We start from the raw sequence: 25304 nt of genomic DNA, 5'->3' as shown, positions 1-25304 counted from the left end.
CTCCAGCTTGTTTCTTCAGTCCATTTGCTTGGAAAATTGTTTTCCAGCCTTTTACTCTGAGGTAGTGTCTGTCTTTTTCCCTGAGATGGGTTTCCTGTAAGCAGCAGAATGTTGGGTCCTGTTTGTGTAGCCAGTCTGTTAGTCTATGTCTTTTTATTGGGGAATTGAGTCCATTGATATTAAGAGATATTAAGGAAAAGTAATTGTTGCTCCCTTTTATTTTTGTTGTTAGAGTTGGCATTCTGTTCTTGTGGCTGTCTTCTTTTTGGTTTGTTGAATGATTACTTTCTTGGTTGTTCTAGGGCATGATTTCCGTCCTTGTATTGCTTCTTTTCTGTTATTATCCTTTGAAGGGCTGGATTCGTGGAAAGATATTGTGTGAACTTGGTTTTGTCGTGGAATACTTTGGTTTCTCCATCTATGGTAATTGAGAGTTTGGCCGGGTATAGTAGCCTGGGCTGGCATTTGTGTTCTCTTAGTGTCTGTATAACATCTGTCCAGGCTCTTCTGGCTTTCATAGTCTCTGGTGAAAAGTCTGGTGTAATTCTGATAGACCTTCCTTTATATGTTACTTGACCTTTCTCACTTACTGCTTTTAATATTCTATCTTTATTTAGTGCATTTGTTGTTCTGATTATTATGTGTCGGGAGGAATTTCTTTTCTGGTCCAGTCTATTTGGAGTTCTGTAGGCTTCTTGTATGATCATGGGCATCTCTTTTTTTATGTTTGGGAAGTTTTCTTCTATTATTTTGTTGAAGATATTAGCTGGCCCTTTAAGTTGAAAATCTTCATTCTCATCAATTCCTATTATCCGTAGGTTTGGTCTTCTCATTGTGTCCTGGATTACCTGGATGTTTTGAGTTAGGATCCTTTTGCATTTTGTATTTTCTTTGACTGTTGTGTCGATGTTCTCTATGGAATCTTCTGCACCTGAGATTCTCTCTTCCATTTCTTGTATTCTGTTGCTGATGCTCGCATCTATGGTTCCAGATCTCTTTCCTAGGGTTTCTATCTCCAGCGTTGCCTCGCTTTGGGTTTTCTTTATTGTGTCTACTTCCCCTTTTAGTTCTAGTATGGTTTTGTTCATTTCCATCACCTGTTTGGCTGTGTTTTCCTGCTTTTCTTTAAGAGCCTGTAACTCTTTAGCAGTGCTCTCCTGTAAATCTTTAAGTGACTTATGAAAGTCCTTCTTGATGTCCTCTATCATCATCATGAGAAATGTTTTTAAATCTGGGTCTAGATTTTCGGTTGTGTTGGGGTGCCCAGGACTAGGTGGGGTGGGAGTGCTGCGTTCTGATGATGGTGAGTGGTCTTGATTTCTGTTAGTAGGATTCTTACGTTTGCCTTTCGCCATCTGGTAATCTCTGAAGCTAGCTGTTTTAGTTGTCACTGTTAAGAGCTTGTTCTTCAGGTGACTCTGTTAGCCTCTATGAGCAGACCTGGAGGGTAGCACTCTCCTTAGTTTCAGTGGGCAGAGTATTCTCTGCAGGCAAGCTCTCTTCTTGCAAGGCAGGTACCCAGATATCTGGTGTTCGAACCAGACTCTTGGCAGAAGTTGTGTTCCACTCACTAGAGGTCTTAGGATCACGTGTGGAATCCTGTGTGGGCCCTTGCGGGTGTCAGGCGACTCAGCTGGCAAGGTAGCCCGGGGCTCGAGTGGAGTGGAAGGGGTTTGTGCCCCAGATCAAGCCCGGGTAGCCTGCTTACCTATGTACCGCAGTCTCAAGTTCCACGTGATTGGATTGGGGTAGGCGCTGTGTTCCACTCACCAGAGGTCTTAGGGTCCCGTGGGGAGTCCCGTGTGGGCCCTTGCGGGTGTTGGGCAAGACTCTGCTGTCAAGGTAGCCCGGGGCTCGAGTCTGGAGTCGAGCGGAAGGGACTTGTGCCCCAGATCAGGCCCGGGTAGCCTGCTTCCCTATGTACCGCAGTCTCGAGTTCCGCGCGATTGGATTGGGGCAGGCACTGTGATCCACTCACCAGAGGTCTTAGGGTCCCGTGGGGAGTCCTGTGTGGACCCTTGCGGGTGTTGGGCAAGACTCTGCTGGCAAGGTAGCCCGGGGCTCGAGTCACGAGTCGAGCGGAAGGGACTTGTGCCCCAGATCAGGCCCGGGTAGCCTGCTTCCCTATGTACCGCAGTCTCAAGTTCCGCGCGGTTGGATTGGGGCAGGCACTGTGATCCACTCACCAGAGGTCTTAGGGTCCCGTGGGGAGTCCCGTGTGGACCCTTGCGGGTGTTGGGCAAGACTCTGCTGGCAAGGTAGCCCGGGGCTCGAGTCTCGAGTCGAGCGGAAGGGACTTGTGCCCCAGATCAGGCCCGGGTAGCCTGCTTCCCTATGTACCGCAGTCTCAAGTTCCACGTGATTGGATTGGGGTAGGCCCTGTGTTCCACTCACCAGAGGTCTTAGGGTCCCGTGGGGCGTCCCGTGTGGACCCTTGCGGGTGTTGGGCAAGACTCTGCTGGCAAGGTAGCCCGGGGCTCGAGTCTGGAGTCGAGCGGAAGGGACTTGTGCCCCAGATCAGGCCCGGGTAGCCTGCTTCCCTATGTACCGCAGTCTCAAGTTCCGTGCGATTGGATTGGGGCAGGCACTGTGATCCACTCACCAGAGGTCTTAGGGTCCCGTGGGGAGTCCCGTGTGGACCCTTGCGGGTGTTGGGCAAGACTCTGCTGGCAAGATAGCCCGGGGCTCGAGTCTCGAGTCGAGCGGAAGGGACTTGTGCCCCAGATCAGGCCCGGGTACTTATTTATGTTTCTTAAGGGATTTGCTTAGTACAGATATGTGTGAGTATGTGTATGCGTGCAGAATAATATTGCAGAAGAGACTGAATTTTAGGAGGGGGTAAAGCATGGAAGAAATTGGACAGAGGAGTGATGTATAGCTACGGCTCACTCGTGTATGAAGTTCACATTAAAAAGGTCTAAAAGCTAAATGTATGGGAAGTATGCAGTTAAAAAATATATACATGCCCTTCCAATCTGGCCAGCACTTGGGTAGCTAGGGAGCAGAGTCGGCTGACATCCACCAGCTACCCACAAATCCTGCCACAGGATCTTAAGACCTCTGTTGAGTGGAACACAGCTGCTGCTCCAATCCAATCTTGCAGGACCTGAGACTGCGTTAATTAGGGAAGCAGTAAACCGGGCCTGATCAGGGGCACAAGTCCCTTCTTGTCCATGCCAGCACAGGGGTACCTTAGGCGTGGAGTCTGCGGACACCCGTAAGGTATACACAGGACCCTCCATGGGATCTTAAGACCTCTGTGAGTGGATCACAACTTTTGCCAGGAGGCATGTTCGAACACCAGACATCTGGGCACCTTCCCTGAAAGAGGAGAGCCTACCTGCAGAAAGTACTCTGAACAATGAATCTCAGGAGAGAGCTAGTCTCCCAGCTCTGCTGATAGAGGCTAACATAAATGCCTGAGGAACAAGATCTAAGCAGAGACATCTACAACAACTAACTCCAAGATTACCAGATGGCAAAAGGCAAACGTCAGAATCTTACTAACAGAAACCAAGACCAGTCACAATCATCAGAACGCAGCACTCCCACCCCACCCAGTCCTGGACACCCCAACACACCCGAAAAACTAGACCCAGATTTAAAAGCATATCTCATGATGATGGTAGGACATCAAGAAGGACATTAATAACTCACTTAAAGAAATACAGGAGAACACTGCTAAAAAGGTAGTAGACCTTAAAGAGGAAGCACAAAAATCCCTTAAATTATTGCAAGAAAACATGACCAAACAGGTGATGGAATTGAATAAAACCATCGAAGACCTAAAAAGGGAAGTAGACATTATAAAGAAAAACCAAAGTGAGGCAATGCTGGAGATAGAAAACCTAGGAAAGAATTCTGGAACTATAGATGCAAGCATCAGCAACAGAATACAAGAGATGGACAAGAGAATCTCAGTTGCAGAAGATTCCAAAGAGAACATCAGCACAACAATCAAAGAAAATACAGAATACAAAAAGATCCTAACTCAAAACATCCAGGAAATCCAGGACACAATGAGAAGACCAAATCTACGGATAATAGGAGTAGATGAGAATGAAGATTTTCAACTTAAAGGGCTGGCAAATATCTTCAAAAAATTATAGAAGAAAACTTCCCAAACCTTAAGAAAGAGATGCCCCTGAACATACAAGAAGCCTACAGAACTCCAAATAGACTGGACCAGAAAAGAAATTCCTCCCAACACATAATAATCAGAACAACAAATGCACTAAATAAAGATAGAATATTAAAAGCAAGAAGGGAAAAAGGTCAAGTAACATATAAAGGCAGGCCTAACAGAATTAGGCCAGACTTTTCACCAGAGACTATGAAAGCCAGAAGATCCTGAACAGATGTTATACAGATCCTAAGAGAACACAAATGCCAGCCCAGGCTACTATACCCAGCCAAACTCTCAATTACCATAGATGAAGAAACCAAAGTTTTCCATGACAAAACCATATTCACAAATTATCTTTCCATGAATCCAGCCCTTCAAAGAATAATAACAGAAAAATACCAATACAAGGGCAGAAACCATGACCTAGAAAAAGCAAGAAAGTAATCCCTTAACAAACCAAAAAGAAGACAGCCGCAAAAACAAAATGCCAAATCTAAAAACAAAAATAATAGGAAGTAACAATTACTTTTCCTTAATATCTCTTAATATCAATGGAATCAATTCCCCAATAAAAAGACATAGACTAACAGACTGGCTACACAAACAGGACCCAACATTCTGCTGCTTACAGGAAACTCATCTCAGGAAAAAAGACAGACACTGCCTCAGAGCGAAAGGCTGGAATACAATTTTCCAAGCAAATGGTCTGAAGAAACAAGCTGGAGTAGCCATTTTAATATCGAATAAAATTGACTTCCAACCTAAAGTTATCAAAAAAGACAAGGAGGGACACTTCATACTCATCAAAGGTAAAATCCTCCAACAGGACCTCTCAATTCTAAATATCTATGCTCCAAATGCAAGTGCAGCCACATTCATTAGAGAAACTTTAGTAAAGCTCGAAGCACATATTGAACCTCACACAATAACAGTGGGAGATTTCAACACACCACTTTCATCAATGGACAGATCGTAGAAACAGAAAAAAAAAAGGGACACAGTGAAACTAACAGAAGTGATGAAACAAAAGGAATTAACAGATATCTACAGAACATTTCATCCTAAAACAAAAGGATATACCTTCTTCTCAGCACCTCATGGTACCTTCTCCAAAATTGATCATATAATTGGTCACAAAACAGGCCTCAACAGAAACAAAAATATTGAAATCGTCCCATGCATCCTATCAGAACACAATGGACTAAGGCTGATCTTCAATAACAACATAAATAATGAAAAACCAACATTCACGTGGAAAATGAACAACAATCTTCTTAATGATACCTTGGTCAAGGAAGGAATAAAGAAAGAAATTAAAGACTTTTTAGAGTTTAATGAAAATGAAGCCACAACATACCCAAACCTATAGGACACTATGAAAGCATTTCTAAGAGGGAAACTCATAGCTCTGAGTGCCTCCAAAAAGAAACTAGAGAGAGCACACACTAGCAGCTTGACAACATACCTAAAAGCTTTAGAAAAAAAAGAAGCAAATTCACCCAAGAGGAGTAGATGGCAGGAAATAATCAAACTCAGGGGTGAAATCAACCAAGTGGAAACAGGAAGAACTATTCAAAGAATCAACCAAATGAGGAGCTCGTTCTTTGAGAAAATCAACAAGATAGATAAACCCTTAGCCATTCTCACTAGAGGGCAGAGGGACAGCATCCTAATTAACAAAATCAGAAATGAAAAGTGAGATATAACAACAAAACCTGAAGAAATCCAAAACACCATCAGATCCCTCTACAAAAGCTATACTAAACAAAACTAGAAAACCTGGACGAAATGGACAAATTTCAAGACAGATACAAGGTATCAAAGTTAAACCAGGATCAAGTTAATGATCTAAACAGTCCCATATGCCCTAAAGAAATAGAAACAATCTATTTAATGGTCTCCCAACCAAAAAAAGCCCAGGACCAAATGGATTTAGTGCAGAATTCTATCAGACTTTCAAAGAAGATCTAATTCCAGTTCTGCACAAACTATTCCACAAAATAGAAGTAGAAGGTACTCTACCCAACTTATTCTATGAAGCCACAATTACTCTGATACCTAAACCACAGAAAGATCCAACAATGATAGAGAACTTCAGACCAATTTCCCTTATGAATATCGATGAAAAATGCTCAATAAAATTCTCGCTAACCGAATCCAAGAACACATTTAAAAAATCAACCATCCTGACCAAGTACGTTTTATTCCAGGGATGCAGGGGTGGTTTAATATATGAAAATCCATTAGCGTAATCCATTATATAAACAAACTCAAAGACAAAAACCACACGATCATCTCCTTAGATGTCAAGAAAGCATTTGACAAAATCCAACACCCATTCATGATAAAAGTCTTGGAAAGATCAGGAATTCAAGGCCCATACCTAAACATGATAAAGGCAATCTACAGCAAACCAGTAGCCAACACCAAAGTAAATGGTGAGATGCTGGAAGCAATCCAACTAAAATCAGGGACTAGACCCGGCTGCCCAATTTCTCCCTATCTATTCAACATTGTACTTGAAGTCCTAGCCAGAGCAATTTGACAACAAAAGGAGATCAAGGGGATATAAATTGGAAAAGAAGAAGTCAAAATATCACTTTTTGCAGATGATATGATAGTATATATAAGTGGCCCTAAAAATTCCACCAGAGAACTCCTAAACCTGATAAACTGCTTCAATGAAGTAGCTGGATATAAAATTAACTCAAACAAGTCAATGGCATTTCTCTACACAAAGAATAAACATGCTGAGAAAGAAATTAGGGAAACAACACCCTTCAAAATAGTCACAAGTAATATAAAATACCTTGGTGTGACTCTAACTAAGGAAGTGAAAGATCTGTATGATAAGAACTTCAAGTCTTTGAAGAAAGAAATTAAAGAAGATCTCAGAAGATGGAAAGATCTCCCATCGTCATGGATTGGCAGGATCAACATTGCAAAAATGGCTATCTTGCCAAAAGCAATCTACAGATTCAATGCCATCCCCATCAAAATTCCAACTAAATTCTTCAACAAATTAGAAAGAACCATCTGCAAATTCATCTGGAATAACAAAAAACCTAGGATAGCAAAAGCTCTTCTCAAGGATAAAAGAGCCTCTGGTGGAATCACCATGCCTGACCTAAAGCTTTACTACAGAGCAATTGTGGTAAAAACGGCATGGTACTGGTATAACGACAGAAAAGTAGACCAATGGAATAGAATTGAAGACCCAGAAATGAACCCACACACCTATGGTCACTTGATCTTGGACAAGGGAGCATTTCCAGTGGAAAAAAGACAGCATTTTCAACAAATGGTGCTGGCCAACTCGTGGTTATCATGTAGAAGAATGTGAATTGATCCCTTCCTATCTCCTTGTACTAAGGTCAAATATAAGTGGATCAAGGAGCTCCACATAAAACCAGAGACACTGAAACTTATAGAGGAGAAAGTAGGGAAAAGCCTTGAAGATATTGGCACAGTGGAAAAATTCCTGAATAGAATAGCAATGGCTTGTGCTGTAAGATCGAGAATTGACAAATGGGACCTCATGGAACTGCAAAGCTTCTGTAAGGCAAAAGACACTGTCAATAAGACAAAAAGGCCACCAACAGATTGGGAAAGGATCTTTACCTATTGTAAATCAGATAGAGGACTAATATTCAATATATATAAACTCAAGAGGTGGACTCCACAAAATCACATAACCCCATTAAAAAATGGGACTCAGAGCTAAACAAAGAATTCTCACCTGAGAAATACCGAATGGCTGAGAAACACCTGAAAAAATGTTCAGCATCCTTAATCATCAGGGAAATGCAAATCAAAACAACCCTGAGATTCCATCTCACACCAGTAAGAATGGGTAAGATCAAAAATTCAGGTGACACCAGATGCTGGTGAGGATGTGGAGAAAGAGGAACTCTCCTTCATTGTTGGTGGGATTTCAAGCTTGTACAACCACTCTGGAAATCAGTCTGGTGGTTTCTCAGAAAATTGGACATGGTACCCTCCATTGCATACACTAGCAAGATTTTGCTCAAAGGATCCTGATATAGCTGTCTCTTGTGAGACTATGCCGGGGTTTAGCAAACACATAAGTAGATGCTCACAGTCAGCTATTGGATGGATCACAGGGCCCCCAATGGAGGAGCTAGGGAAAGTATCCAAGGAGCTAAAGGGATCTGCAACCCTATAGGTGGCAACATTATGAACTAACCAGTACCCTGGAGCTCTTGACTCTAGCTGCATATGTATCAAAAGATGGCCTAGTAGGCCATTACTGGAAAGAGAGGCCCATTGGACTTGCAAACTTTATATGCCCCAGTACAGGGGAATGCCTGGGCCAAAAAGTGGGAGTGGGTGGGTAGGGGGTCGGGGGAAGGGTATGGGGGACTTTTGGGATAGCATTGGAAATGTAAATGAGGAAAATACCTAATTAAAAATATATATATACACATACATCACATATATGTACACACCCAAACACACACACACCCACACACACATACATACACACACACACACACACACACACACACACACACATATATATATATATACTGTAAAAAAATATATATATACTGTAAAAATGTTGCAGTGGTTCTGTTTTCTGTATCTTGTTCTATTAAGTACACAGCAAGGTTTAGTTCTTTATATAAAAATTAACAAACAATACAATGAAAAGAAATAAAAAATTTGTATCTGTTTTTGGTAGAGAGAATATCTTGTGTAGTGTAGTGTAGGCACATCATCTTTCAACTAAAGAGCCTATGTTTTAGTCAGGAAATAGAAGGTGGGACATTCTTGGAGGCAGAAAGAATTCTGGGATAGAGCCATGAATGAAGAGAGCCCAGAAAGATGTGAGAAGACAGAAGCATTCTACCTAACCTGGGCTAACCAGCCATGTGCCAGAATGTAGGTTAAAATAAATGGAATGTTTTAAGTTAGGTCTAGTCAAAGAAGAGACTGGTTTTATGGCCAAGGTATTTGTAAATATATTTTTAGTATGAGTCTTTTTCTGGCATGAGGCTGAGAGGAAAAACTGGACCTAACTTTTACAGCTCTTAACAGTGGATACAATTTTTTAAAAATTACTTATTTGATAGTTTTTTTTTTAATTTTGCACATTGAGTTTTGATTATATTTATCTTCCCTGTTCCAGCTCTTTTCAGCTCCTCCCTGCTTCTCTTTCTATCTAATGCTATACCTTTTTTGTCATGTCAAGGCCAGTTTGTGTTGCTCAGATATTCCCAGAGGTCTGGTCTTCCACTGGACCATGATACTCTTACCAGGAGCTGCACTTTTAGAGAAAACTGACATTTCTGTTGTGAGCTATTAAGACAACACTATTGTCCTGATCTTGAATTGGGCCTCTCCCCCCGGGAAAAAAAGGGGGTCAAAAGCAGGCCACTGACACACCGTTCCGAGAACAACCACAGAATGTTCCAGCCCTAAGTCAGCGCCAGATGTCCTGACCACACCCTGATACCACCAAGTTCCTGCTTCCCCATGTAGCTGCCAAAAGAAAAAATTCTATTGCCCCACCTCTCCCGCTGATAAGTACCTGTACTTCCCCTTTTGCTTGTGCAATTCTACTGACCCACCCCTCCTGCTGAAAGGCACTTCCCCTTTTGCTTGTGCATTTAAGCCTTGGGCCTTGCTCAATACATTGGGACCTTGATGTTACTCAGACTGCTTCCATGTGTCGTTCATTACACAAGGTTCTCGTCTCTTTCTCTCTATCCCCCGCCCCAATTTGGTTCTTAGGAGAAGGTCCCCTCGAGACCCTTGAATAACTGGACCTGCTGGAAGGGTCACATTTCCATTTCTAGCAGCCATCAACAGCACATAGATCCTTGGTTAGGGGAGAAGCTTTATGCCAAAATACCTCTCCATACTGATATTTGGTCCATTTTGGGAATGGACAGGACACGAATAAGAGTCCTTTGTGCCATGAGTTCATATGTGCAGCTGTCCTGATGCATCTACAAGACTGTTTTTTAGGTGGGATGGGAGGTGCCTTCATCTGTAAGTATAATTATGTGTTAATAGGAGTTGGCATACTAGCATGTCTATTTAGCAGAATAATAGTATCTGGTTCTCTCTACAGCTCTATGATCTTTGCTGGCTATAATTTAAGCCTTGTAATGGTATGATTTTCATATTGTGGAGCTGGCATTAAATACAACCACAAGTGATTGGTTACTTTCATGATACCCATGCCACTACTGCCACTGGGTCTGTCTTACATTCATTAATATAGCTCAGATGTTTTGCAATGGTGTTTGTTATTGATGTTTTCTTTCTCCTCTAGTAATATGCACACACTTCTCATCAAAATGAGTTAGTTAGGTAGAATGAAGCTTCCAGGTCAGAACCACCTGGATTTTTTCATGCTGTAAGATTCAATTATATGGTATCTTCAGCAATATGGTTTTCCTATTAAGTTCTAAGGAGTAACCAGGAACATTGACATTATCTTGTAATGTTTGGGTGTTTTTGAGACTTCAATGGCCAACAATTCCAAAAAAAGTAGCCCACTCCTGAGTCTTGGCTTTCCATTTGTTAGTCACTGGTGTCTAGTAGCATCACGGTTTTCCCATCATTGGATAACCAGATTTTAAATCTTTTTCTCATTTCGATTAATGAGTGAATGAATGAATTAATTAATACACTTTACATCTAATTGCAGTCTCCCTCTTCTCCAAATCCCCCCTTGCACAGCCCCTTTTTCCCTACCCCCTCACCTCTTAGAAGGTGGAAATATCCCCTTGATACCAACCAACCCTGGCACCTCAAGTTACTGCAGGACTAGGTACATGCTCTCCCACTGAGGCCAGAGAAAACAGCACAGTTAAGCACATAGGATCCACAGGCAGGCAACAGAGTCAGGGTAAGTCCTTGTTCCAGTTGTTGGGGGACCAGCATGAAGACCAAGTTGTATATCTGCTGCATATGTGTTGGGGGGGACGTGGAATAGTTCCACCCCATCTATGATCTTTAGCTGGTGGTTCAGTCTCTGAGAGCCTCCAAGGTCCAGGTTGATTGACTCTGTTAGCCTTCTCATGGAATCTCTATTCTCTCTGAGCTCCCCAATCCATCCCCCAAATCGTCCACAAGATTTTATGAGCTTCCTCTAACATTTGTCTGTGGGTTTTTATGTCTGTTTAGGTTAGCTACTGGGTAGAGCATCCCGGAGAACAACTATATGCTAGGCTCTTGTCTGTGAAACGAGGCTGAAAGATACAAATGTAGCCTGAGGTTCCAAGGTAATTAAAGAAGTATGGCAGGCCTGCAATGTATCACTGTTGATTCTTTGAGAACAGCTAGGCACACCCCCTGCCTCCAAATTGGGAGTTGGTTGCTACTGCATTCATTTATGTTCATCTCACACAGGATACCTGTGTTTGCAGGGCAGCAGTGACAAATATAGCTGTCAATAATGTCTTCCAATGAGGCTGTTATTATGACAAGGCTTTGGTCAACATAGAGGCACCAAAGTCCCTCAGTGGGTCCCTGTGAGTCCACTACCTCACTATGCAGCCTCAACAGGAGTTGTTTCCTTTATCCACACAGAAACCTCCATGGAGACATGACTGACTGGCACATTTATCAAAGTTGAGGTCACAGTGGTCTCCAAGGAATCCAGGTGCATAGTCATAGAAGTAAGCCTCAGAAAATCCTGGCATGTGACACCATATAAACATGTCTGGGATCGATATTAATAAATTTTCAATTCATAGTTCACACCAGAATACTCGAATACAGACATTGATGTGTGCAGATGTGTATTAGGAAGCTTCTTCTTTAAAATTTTATTTTATTAAGTATTTTATTTATTTACATTCCAAATGTTATTCCCTCCTACCTGGTTCCCCCTCCAGGAGCCTCCCCATCCACCAACTCCCACTTCACTACTCTAGCATCTCCCTTTTCTGGGGCATCAAGCCTCCAAAGGAGCTTCCAACTGAGGCTAGACAAGGCAGTCTTCTGCTACCTATGAAGCAGGGAGCAGAGGACATGGACCAGCACATGTATGCTCTTTGGTTGGTGGCATAGTCCATGGGTTCTCTGAGGGGTCCTGTTATTTGATAATGTTGTTCTTCTTATGGGATTGCAATTCCCTTGAACTTCCTCAGTCTACCCTCTAACTCTTCCATTGGGTCCCCGGCTTAGTCCAATGTTTGACTGTGAGTATCTGAATCTGTCTCATAGCCTTTCAGAGGACAGCCATGCCAGGCTCCTGTTTGCAAGTACATCTTGGCATCAGCAATAGTGTCAAGGCTTGGTGTCTGCAGATGGGATGGATCCCAAAGGGGGGGGGGCAGTCTGTAGATGACCTTTCCTTCAGTCTTTGCTCCGTAGTATATATTTATGTATGTGTATGTGTATCTATTTGACTATATGCCATGTTTGTGTAGCTTCCCATGTATGTATAGACTCTGAAGAGTCTGTCAAGTAGCCTAGAACTGTAGTTACAAAAACAAAACAAAACAAAACAAACAAAACAAAACACCAAAGTTGGAATTAGCTGGTTTCTCTACTGCCTGCAGAACTACTGCATCACTCTGAACTCTGTACATCTAAACTTCTTACACCAAGAGAATTAATAGCCACCAAACTTAGAGGTTTGGCTGTTAGTGGTGGTAGGGTTCCACTGTAGATAGTGAGCTAATCCTACCCAATGTGTCCGATGTGTCCTCAAATTGATATGACATTTGAGTATGTTAATTTAGTTTTGCTTCTGTTTTTTGAAGTGATATATATATATATATATATATATATATATATATATATATATATATAATTATGTGACATAATTACTACTCTATGAAGCATATTACATACACAGAATCATTCCATGTCAGTAGAAAGAGAAATTATAAAAAATTATACTACAAAATACTTTGCTTCTGTTTGTAAAATTATAACCTTCCAAGAATTTCTGCCTCCTCAAACCAGACATTGCTGATGTAATTGGCTAGATGAAAGGTAATGTAGTATCAGACCTAAGCCCATGAACTTGCAAGAATGAAGGCATGGCTTGGCTTAAACTTTGTTGCTCATCTGGCTAACACTGGAAAAGTTGCATAGCCTCCATTAGCTTCATTTTATTCATGTAAATTTTGAATGATAACTTTTAATTAGCAGACAATGGGAGGAAACTTCTATGAGTAAATGTGTCTAAGGAGTTCAGTCAAGTATCTATGCCTTATTGTGAACTGGCTTTTTGGGTTATATGTTATTTATGTCATTGTTTCTAGTACCGGTTCCAGGTAAATGATCACTTTCCTTTTTATATTGAACTGAATTTTCTCACAGCTTGTACTTCTTACTCCCAGTGTCTGTGAGGTTCAGCATTGTTTGTATCCTAACCTGTTTCTTTCTATGGTAACTAGCTCAGGTGAAGTGATAAGGAGGAAGGTAGAAAATTATCAAGCTATATACACTAGCTGCAAGAATGACAGGCAAGATGAGTTGTACTTATAATTTCAGCGTTTGAGAGTCTGAGGCAGGAAGACCATGAATTCAAGTTCAACCTGATAAGTTTCAGGTTAGCGTCAGCTTCTGAGTAAGAAATTGTTTAGAGAAAAAGCTATAGGGTAATAATCCCCTTTCAAAATTGGCAGTGTAAATTTACAGGTATAAAGTTTTACAAGTATCCCAGGCATGCACCTTTCCTTGGTTGTAACATTTTAATAATGAACTAAAAGTTTTACTGCAGAAGTAAAAAATTCTGCATTGTTGCAAATTGCAAAATATAAAGAAAATGAGATCTTTTCCTTTGGAAATCTTGATGTGTTTTCCATAAGGCCATATTAAAAGCACACTCATTCAGTTTTTTATTTTATAGTATGTATTGAATAATGTCCTGAGAGGTCAACTCTCAAATTTGTGTTTGATCATGAGGCTTCTTCTTCCCTCTTCTGGTCTAATCCTATCTATGTATATGATTCTTGCATCCCATATTAGATGTAGTAGAATGAAGGCAGCTCAAGTTAATGGTTTGTTTTGAAGACTGTCAATAAAAGTTAGTGAAAATTTACATTTATGGTATATCTAGAATGAACTAGACTAGTGTAGAACTGAAAGTAACAGCATTGACTTAGACTGTTTTCATTGAATATTGCTGCTGGACTATAGATTAGTTTGCTTTAAGACTGGTTATATCCCAGAGCTGGGTCTCTAGTTGCATATGTAGCAGAGGATGGCCTAGTCGGCCATCAATGGGAGGAGAGGCCCTTGGTCTTGAGAAGATCATATGTTCCAGTACAGGGGAATGCCAGGGCCACAAAGTGGGAGTGGATGGGTAGGGAAGTAGGAAAGGGGGAGGGTATGGAGGCTTTGGGGATAGCATTTGAAATGTAAATGAAGAAAATGTCTAAGAAAAGAAAAAAGAAAAAAAAAAAGGCATAAGTCTAACATACCTGGAAAAAAAAAAGGACTGGTTATAAAACTTCTAATTATTCTATTGTTAGCCCAATATAATTATAAAAACTCTATCTAAATATTTGTATTGATAATCCATTCTTATATGAGAGAAGTTTTATTAAAATATCCTTAGAGAAACTGATTTATTTTAAAGTTTAAGTTTCGTTCTTTTTCGATGGAAATTTTGAAATTAGAAATTGTGGAAAGATGATTCTTATGACCTTACAACAAAAAAGTTTGATCATTGTTTGAGCAAAGTGACAGTTTGAAGCACACTTACAAGTTAGATCTGAAAACCTGATAAACAAATCTCGTTCTAATCTCAGCAGGGACTTCCTCTTCTGCTTGAAGTTGCTAGGATACTATCTTAAAGAAATAACTCATTTGATTAACTGCAAATAGAAATTGCTTCTTAGGAGAAGTTCATACATTTATAATAGCCTAGGTGAGGCATAAATCTATGCTAGCTAAATGTTAAGCATGTGATCCCTATGACCCTCTTGAATACTGGAAGAAAAATCACTATTTTTCTTCATAAAATGCATGACAGAGAATGACTCCTAGCTGTGTTTCACCATAGAAATAAAAATATTTTTGGTAAAGGGATTCTTTCTCTTGCTATATGCTTGAGTTTATTCACATTTTGAATTTCAACTAAAATGCCAAGAGTAAGACACTTTGAACAGCAACAACAGCAAAAAATATGAAAGTCCAGCAAGTTGTTAAGAAATGCATGGCTTTGCTGGTACATGACATTCCACTTAATTCTGCCAGCTTCCTATTTATTATACTGTACTTTAGCATTCCATTTCATATTTTATTCTCCACTATTAAAGACTGTATCAGCAAGAGAGGGCATTAACATCTAACACTGTTAGTGAAGTGAAGTCATAGGTATGGCAAAAATTTTTCCTCGGTTACAGTTTGTTTACAGGACTATTGTAGCCTGTCTGAATATGAGCATTAAAAGGTAAATCATTATAAAATATTTTTGTGTTAGCTTTATATCACGGGAGAGTACATAGATTTGTAGAAGACAAAAGACAAAAATGTATTCAAATGCCCTTAAATTTACTTATTAGTTGTATTGTTAAATTTTAGTAGAATTTCAAAACTCTTTCCATAATCCCAATTTAGAATATTGTTAGAGGAATACAATATTCCCAAAGTGTTTCCCTATATGTGCAGTGTTTACATGGCAGAAGTTAGTAGCTGATGGGAAAAACTGGAGATCTAAAGGTTTACAACTATAGTAAATCTGCCTATACAATCAATAAAATAAAGAATGAAGGTACAAAGATGCAATGTTGTGAATGCTAGGTCTGATTGTTTGGTACACATAGAATGCAGACTATCAAATGAGAAATTGCCTCCATCAGATTGGCCTGTGGGCATATTTATGTTGCAATTTCTTGATTGTTGTTGAATTGTGAGTGTCTAGGGCATGAAACAATGGCATACCTGGGAAGACAGTCATAGGTAAGATAAGCAATGTAGTTGAACCTGGAGCTAGCCAGTGAGTAGCATTTGTCCATAACTTCTGTTTCAGTTCCTTTCTTGAGTTTTCTGCCTTGCTCCCCTGACTTGACTTTCTTCAGTGATGAACCGTAATACCCCCCACCCCAAGCTGGTCAAGTTGCTCTTGGTCATAACAAAAAGTAAGTAGAGTGGGAGCTGAACTTACTGGTGGCTATTTCTCAACTGAAGATTCAGGAAAGAAGTAGAAAAGAATTTATTTTTCAAGTTATATTTCATTGACTTGAGAGGAGAAAGGGAAAGACATAGCAAGAGAGGTTGTGGGAAAGGAAGACGGGAAATGAAGGTGTTGACTAGCTCTCTGAACTCTTTATGGTGTGTCTGAGACAGATAGGAGGATCACTGTAATTACAGGGTACATTTCTTTTGACTAAGGGTTGAGCTACACAGGAGAAATATATCTGTGAAAGCAAGTTCATATCAAAGTATTTAATGACTGAAGAGAAACTTTTTATTTGACTAGAAGTTTAGATGAAATTTGATACACAAATATTTATTAAGGTGATATTGGCAATTTGTATCTTTAATTTGTATGCCTTTAAGGATTTATCTCTGAGAGGTATTGATTTGCACACATGAATGGGAAATCGACATTTTTACAACTGACAGAATGTGGTTGGACCTTATGTACAGAGTGCTGCTAATGACCTGGGTTGTCTGGGCCACTCTTAGTTCTCTGACATGTGAGATGAGGAAACTCCAGAAACTTATGAATTTTCTGAAGATGCAAATGTGAACAATAACTGCACATACAGAATGACATCTGGCAAGTTATAGAGCTTTTAATATTACCTGTAATTGTATGCAATGTCGATCTCTATAGTAGGCTTCCCAGGAATAGTCCAACTTACAGCCTCTCAAAGAATCCAAGTAATTTAAGGAAAGTATGAATGAACAGCAGAGTACATGTAAAAAAATAACAATAAATGTTTGATTAATGCAAAAGAAGGACAAATATATATGGCTGGCTTATTTGATGAAGATAATTCAGGATTTAAAAACTGAATTTAGTAAGGTGATAGGAATATTGACAGGAACTCAAGTTGAAATGAAGATGGAATTGAACAGGTAAATGACCTATAGAGGAAGCTGTGTGCAGGAGAAACAAAGGGAACAATGGAGTCAGAACAAATGGACACGTGTTTTTCTTTTGTCTGTTGTATTTGACTTAAAGAAAGTGTTCCCATGTCCTTCATAGGGCTAATGTCTTAAAACCTCTTTGTTTTGCATAGTGCTTCTCTAACCGACTTTGAAAGACATCTTGGCCTCATTAACATTTCTATCACAATATTTCCATTTTTCATAGAACTCATGAGAATCAAAGTGACTCCACTGATACATTCACTACATTTGATTTTTTTTCCTTATCTTTCTTTTGCTATTAGAATCTAAGAGTGAGGGCAGCAAATAACTTCCAACCTATTCACTGATTTTTATTTTTTATTTTGACTGTATCCTAAGTGCTGTTACCTAATATAAGAGAATAAATATTGAATTTTTTTTTTTACCATTATTACCTATCTCAGGACAATGAAGTCATGGTTTTTAGCAATCCAGTATTGAAGAGTGGTTCTGAAGAAGAACACATGATGAAGTAGAAATAGTCTTTACTTTGTGATGGGTAATTCAAAACACTTCCTACATTTGTATCAAAAACTGTTTTGTTGGAATGCATTGCAAATAATATTGAATTCATTCTTTAAACAGTCAGATATAGATATTTGCACCCAATCCAATGGACAGAAGCTGCTGATCCCTGTTGTTGAGTGACAGAAGTCCAAAAGAAGCTGAGGAGAAAGGCAATCCTGTAGGAGGACCAGCAGTCTCAATTAATCTGGTCCCCCAAGATCTCTCAAACACTGGACCACCAAACAGGCAGCATACACCAGCTGATATGAGGCCCCCAACACACATATAGTAGAGGACTTCTGGGTCTGTGTTCATTCAGAGATGATGTGCCTAACCCTCAAGAGATTTGAGACCCCAGGGAGTTTAGAGGTCACGTAGGGTGGGGGGTGGGGGCATCCATGTGAAGATGAGGTGGGGTGGGGATGAGGTGTGGGATGTGAAGCAAAAGGAGATTGGATTGGGGGGAATGGAATATGCAGTGTAAAAAGTAAATTAAAAATAAAATAATTTTTAAAAAAAGTGACAAAAAGTTTTTCAATGGTTTTTAGTGTGTACACATATATGTGATATCATCACAGCAGTCAACTATGACATCCCATTCCATCAGAAAGCAGCCCTTTGTCTTCTAGGTCTCACTGCTCCACCCATCTACCTTCCCATTCTCATCCCCAGCTACAACAAGAGCTCCTTGACTTTCTGTGAATACTTCTCCCTAGTGTGGGATTTCACATTCACGAAATATGGGAATTAGTATGGAAAATATGTCAAGGTCCACTCATGTTGTGTATTATGCATGTGTATTATGCATATATAAATTTAAATATTCTATAGAATGGATGTAATATTGAAGAGTTTATCCATTGAAGGTAGAAAGATTTTCCCCAACTTTTGGTATTATGAATATTAGTTATATAAATGTCCATGAACACTTTTTGTATGGACATGCATTTTTTTTTCTTTTTTCTTTTCCATTTTTTATTAGGTATTTAGCTCATTTACATTTCCAATGCTATACCAAAAGTCCCCCATACCCACCCACCCCTACTCCCCTACCCACCCACTTCCCCTTTTTGGCCCTGGCGTTCCCCTGTGCTGGGGCATATAAAGTTTGTGTGTCCAATGGGCCTCTCTTTCCAGTGATGGCCGACTAGGCCATCTTTTGATACATATGCAGCTAGAGTCAAGAGCTCCGGGGTACTGGTTAGTTCATAATGTTGTTCCACCTTTAGGGTTGCAGATCCCTTTAGCTCCTTGGGTACTTTCTCTAGCTCCTCCTTTGGGAGCCCTGTGATCCATCCATTAGCTGACTGTGAGCATCCACTTCTGTGTTTGCTAGGCCCCGGCATAGTCTCACAAGAGACAGCTACATCTGGGTCCTTTCGATAAAATCTTGCTAGTGTATGCAATGGTGTCAGCATTTGGATGCTGATTATGGGGTGGATCCCTGGATATGGCAGTTTCTACATGGTCCATCCTTTCATCTCAGCTCCAAACTTTGTCTCTGTAACTCCTTCCATTGGTGTTTTGTTCCCAATTCTAAGGATGAGCATAGTGTCCACACTTCAGTCTTCAGTCTTCTTGAGTTTCATGTGTTTAGCAAATTGTATCTTATATCTTGGGTATCCTAGGTTTGGGGATAATATCCACTTATCAGTGAATACATATTGTGTGAGTTTCTTTGTGAATGTGTTACCTCACTCAGGATGATGCCCTCCAGGTCCATCCATTTGGCTAGGAATTTCATAAATTCATTCTTTTTAATAGCTGAGTAGTACTCCATTGTGTAGATGTACCACATTTTCTGTAGCCATTCCTCTGTTGAGGGGCATCTAGGTTCTTTCCAGCTTCTGGCTATTATAAATAAGGCTGCTATGAACATAGTGGAGCATGTGTCCTTCTTACCTGTTGGGGCATCTTCTGGATATATGCCCAGGAGAGGTATTGCTGGATCCTCCGGTAGTACTATGTCCAATTTTCTGAGGAACCGCCAGACTGATTTCCAGAGTGATTGTACAAGCCTGCACTCCCACCTACAATGGAGGAGTGTTCCTCTTTCTCCACATCCACGCCAGCATCTGCTGTCACCTGAATTTTTTATCTTAGCCATTCTGACTGGTGTGAGGTGGAATCTCAGGGTTGTTTTGATTTGCATTTCCCTGATGATTAAGGATGTTGAACATTTTTTCAGGTGCTTCTCTGCCATTCGGTATTCCTCAGGTGAGAATTCTTTGTTCAGTTCTGAGCCCCATTTTTTAATGGGGTTATTTGATTTTCTGAAGTCCACCTTCTTGAGTTCTTTATATATGTTGGATATTAGTCCCCTATCTGATTTAGGATAGGTAAAGATCCTTTCCCAATCTGTTGGTGGTCTTTTTGTCTTATTGACGGTGTCTTTTGCCTTGCAGAAACTTTGGAGTTTCATTAGGTCCCATTTGTCAATTCTCGATCTTACAGCACAAGCCATTGCTGTTCTGTTCAGGAATTTTTCCCCTGTGCCCATATCTTCAAGGCTTTTCCCCACTTTCTCCTCTATAAGTTTCAGTGTCTCTGGTTTTATGTGAAGTTCCTTGATCCACTTAGATTTGACCTTAGTACAAGGAGATAAGTATGGATCGATTCGCATTCTTCTACACGATAACAACCAGTTGTGCCAGCACCAATTGTTGAAAATGCTGTCTTTCTTCCACTGGATGGTTTTAGCTCCCTTGTCGAAGATCAAGTGACCATAGGTGTGTGGGTTCATTTCTGGGTCTTCAGTTCTATTCCATTGGTCTACTTGTCTGTCTCTATACCAGTACCATGCAGTTTTTATCACAATTGCTCTGTAGTAAAGCTTTAGGTCTGGCATGGTGATTCCGCCAGAAGTTCTTTTATCCTTGAGAAGACTTTTTGCTATCCTAGGTTTTTTGTTATTCCAGACAAATTTGCAAATTGCTCCTTCCAATTCGTTGAAGAATTGAGTTGGAATTTTGATGGGGATTGCATTGAATCTGTAGATTGCTTTTGGCAAGATAGCCATTTTTACAATGTTGATCCTGCCAATCCATGAGCATGGGAGATCTTTCCATCTTCTGAGATCTTCCTTAATTTCTTTCTTCAGAGATTTGAAGTTTTTATCATACAGATCTTTCACTTCCTTAGTTAGAGTCACGCCAAGATATTTTATATTATTTGTGACTATTGAGAAGGGTGTTGTTTCCCTAATTTCTTTCTCAGCCTGTTTATTCTTTGTATAGAGAAAGGCCATTGACTTGTTTGAGTTTATTTTATATCCAGCTACTTCACCGAAGCTGTTTATCAGGTTTAGGAGTTCTCTGGTAGAATTTTTAGGGTCACTTATATATACTATCATATCATCTGCAAAAAGTGATATTTTGACTTCCTCTTTTCCAATTTGTATCCCCTTGATCTCCTTTTGTTGTCGAATTGCTCTGGCTAATACTTCAAGTACTATGTTGAAAAGGTAGGGAGAAAGTGGGCAGCCTTGTCTAGTCCCTGATTTTAGTGGGATTGCTTCCAGCTTCTCTCCATTTACTTTGATGTTGGCTACTGGTTTGCTGTAGATTGCTTTTATCATGTTTAGGTATGGGCCTTGAATTCCTGATCTTTCCAAAACTTTTATCATGGATGGGTGTTGGATCTTGTCAAATGCTTTTTCTGCATCTAATGAGATGATCATGTGGTTTTTGTCTTTGAGTTTGTTTATATAATGGATTACATTGATGGATTTTCGTATATTAAACCATCCCTGCATCCCTGGAATAAAACCTACTTGGTCAGGATGGATGATTGCTTTAATGTGTTCTTGGATTCGGTTAGCGAGAATTTTATTGAGGATTTTTGCATCGATATTCATAAGAGAAATTGGTCTGAAGTTCTCTATCTTTGTTGGATCTTTCTGTGGTTTAGGTATCAGAGTAATAGTGGCTTCATAAAATGAGTTGGGTAGAGTACCTTCTACTTCTATTTTGTGAAATAGTTTGTGCAGAATTGGAATTAGATCTTCTTTGAAGGTCTGATAGAACTCTGCACTAAACCCATCTGGTCCTGGGCTTTTTTTGGTTGGGAGACTATTAATAACTGCTTCTATTTCTTTAGGTGATATGGGACTGTTTAGATGGTCAACTTGATCCTGATTCAACTTTGGTACCTGGTATCTGTCCAGAAATTTGTCCATTTCATCCAGGTTTTCCAGTTTTGTTGAGTATAGCCTTTTGTAGAAGGATCTGATGGTGTTTTGGATTTCTTCAGGATCTGTTGTTATGTCTCCCTTTTCAGTTCTGATTTTGTTAATTAGGATTTTGTCTCTGTGCCCTTTAGTGAGTCTAGCTAAGGGTTTATCTATCTTGTTGATTTTCTCAAAGAACCAACTCCTCGTTTGGTTAATTCTTTGAATAGTTCTTCTTGTTTCCACTTGGTTGATTTCACCCCTGAGTTTGATTATTTCCTGCCGTCTACTCCTCTTGGGTGAATTTGCTTCCTTTTTTTCTAGGGCTTTTAGATGTGTTGTCAAGCTGCTAGTATGTGCTGTCTCCCGTTTCTTCTTGGAGGCACTCAGAGCTATGAGTTTCCCTCTTAGAAATGCTTTCATTGTGTCCCAAAGGTTTGGGTACGTTGTGGCTTCATTTTCATTAAACTCTAAAAAGTCTTTAATTTCTTTCTTTATTCCTTCCTTGACCAAGGTATCATTGAGAAGAGTGTTATTCAGTTTCCACGTGAATGTTGGCTTTCCATTATTTATGTTGTTATTGAAGATCAGTCTTAGGCCATGGTGGTCTGATAGGATACATGGGACAATTTCAATATTTTTGTATCTATTGAGGCCTCTTTTGTGACCAATTATATGGTCAATTTTGGAGAAGGTCCCGTGAGGTGCTGAGAAGAAGGTATATCCTTTTGTTTTAGGATAAAATGTTCTGTAGATATCTGTCAGGTCCATTTGTTTCATAACTTCTGTTAGTTTCACTGTGTCCCTGTTTAGTTTCTGTTTCCACGATCTGTCCTTTGAAGAAAGTGGTGTGTTGAAGTCTCCCACTATTATTGTGTGAGGTGCAATGTATGCTTTGAGCTTTACTAAAGTGTCTCTAATGAATGTGGCTGCCCTTGCATTTGGTGCGTAGATATTCAGAATTGATAGTTCCTCTTGGAGGATTTTACCTTTGATGAGTATGAAGTGTCCCTCCTTGTCTTTTTTGATAACTTTGGGTTGGAAGTCGATTTTATTTGATATTAGAATGGCTACTCCTGCTTGTTTCTTCATACCATTTAAATGGAAAATTGTTTTCCAGCATTTTATTCTGAGGTAGTGTCTGTCTTTTTCCCTGAGATGGGTTTCCTGTAAGCAGCAAAATGTTGAGTCCTGTTTGTATTCGCCAGTCTGTTAGTCTATGTCTTTTTATTGGGGAATTGATTCCATTGATATTAAGAGATATTAAGGAAAAGTAATTGTTGCTTCTTTTTATTTTTGTTGTTAGGGTTGGCATTCTGTTCTTGTGGCTGTCTTCTTTTTGGTTTGTTGAGGGATTACTTTCTTGGTTGTTCTAGGGCGTGATTTCCGTCCTTGTATTGCTTCTTTTCTGTTATTATCCTTTGAAGGGCTGGATTCGTGGAAAGATATTGTGTGAATTTGGTTTTGTCGTGGAATACTTTGGTTTCTCCATCTATGGTAATTGAGAGTTTGGCCAGGTATAGTAGCCTGGGCTGGCATTTGTGTTCTCTTAGTGTCTGGATAACATCTGTCCAGGCTCTTCTTGCTGTCATAGTCTCTGGTGAAAAGTCTGGTGTAATTCTGATAGGCCTTTCTTTATATGTTACTTGACCTTTCTCCCTTACTGCTTTTAATATTCTATCTTTATTTACTGCATTTGTTGTTCTGATTATTATGTGTCGGGAGGAATTTCTTTTCTGGTCCAGTCTATTTGGAGTTCTGTAGGCTTCTTGTATGATCATTGGCATCTCTTTCTTTATGTTTGGGAAGTTTTCTTCTATTATTTTGTTGAAGATATTAGCTGGCCCTTTAAGTTGAAAATCTTCATTCTCATCAATTCCTATTATCAGTAGGTTTGGTCTTCTCATTGTGTCCTGGATTTCCTGGATGTTTTGAGTTAGGATCCTTTTGCATTTTGTATTTTCTTTGACTGTTGTGTCGATGTTCTCTATGGAATCTTCTGCACCTGAGATTCTCTCTTCCATTTCTTGTATTCTGTTGCTGATGCTCACATCTATGGTTCCAGATCTCTTTCCTAGGGTTTCTATCTCCAGCGTTGCCTAGCTTTGGGTTTTCTTTATTGTGTCTACTTCCCCTTTTAGTTCTAATATGGTTTTATTCATTTCCATCACCTGTTTGGATGTGTTTTCCTGTTTTTCTTTAAGGACTTCTACCTGTTTGGTTGTGTTTTTCTGCTTTTCTTTAAGGTCCTGTAACTCTTTAGCAGTGCTCTCCTGTAATTCTTTAAGTGACTTATGAAAGTCCTTCTTGATGTCCTCTATCATCATTATGAGAAATGTTTTAAAATCTGGGTCTAGATTTTCGTTTGTGTTGGGGTGCCCAGGACTAGGTGGGGTGGGAGTGCTGTGTTTTGATGATGGTGAGTGGTCTTGATTTCTGTTAGTAGGATTCTTATGTTTGCCTTTTGCCATCTGGTAATCTCTGAAGCTAGCTGTTATAGTTGTCACTGTTAAGAGCTTGCTCTTCAGGTGACTCTGTTAGCCTCTATAAGCAGACCTGGGAGGGTAGCTCTCTCCTTAGTTTCAGTGGGCAGAGTATTCTCTGCAGGCAAGCTCTCTTCTTGCAGGGAGGGTACCCAGATATCCGGTGTTCGAACCAGACTCCTGGCAGAAGTTGTGTTCCACTCACTAGTGGTCTTAGGATCCCGTGTGGAATCCTGTGTGGGCCCTTGTGGGTGTTAGGCGACTCCGCTGGCATGGTACCCTGGGGCTCAAGTGGAGCAGAAGGGGCTTGTGCCCCAGGTCAGGCCCGAGTAGTCTGCTTCCCTATTTCCCGTGGTCTCAGGTTCCGCGCGATTGGATTGGGGCAGGAGATGTGTTCCACTCACCAGATGTCTTAGGATCCCGTGGGGAATCCTGTGTGGGCCCATGCGGGTGTCGGGTGACTCCGCTGGTAGGTACCCTGGGGCTCGAGTGGAGCAGAAGGAGCTTGTGCCCCAGATCAGGCCCGGGTAGCCTGCTTCCCTATTTCCCTCGGTCTCAGGTTCCGCGCGATTGGATTGGGGCAGGTCCTGTGTTCCACTCACCAGAGGTCTTAGGATCCCGTGGGGAATCCTGTGTGGGCCTGTGCGGGTGTTGGGCGAGTCTGCTGGCAAGGTACCCTCGGGCTCGAGTCGTGGACATGCATTTTTACTTTAATTGTGTAAAGTCTGTAGATAATTGCTGAATCACTTAGTGACTATATTGACTCACTGGATAAATAGACGGACGTTACTATTCTAAAGCACTCTTCCCTTCCTACTTTCTAAGTGTGGAGGAAAATTTTTCATTGTTTGTACATTTTATTTTATTTGTAAAAATTGCTATACCAGCTTTATTCATAATTGTCCTATATGGAAAATACTCTAGTATTTCTGTGTTACTG

Source organism: Mus musculus, chromosome 6, assembly GCF_000001635.26.
Source record: "Mus musculus strain C57BL/6J chromosome 6, GRCm38.p6 C57BL/6J".
Classification (NCBI taxonomy): Eukaryota; Metazoa; Chordata; class Mammalia; order Rodentia; family Muridae; genus Mus; species Mus musculus.
The sequence above is the reverse complement of the archived record's forward strand: the minus strand, read 5'-3'. Positions refer to the sequence as shown.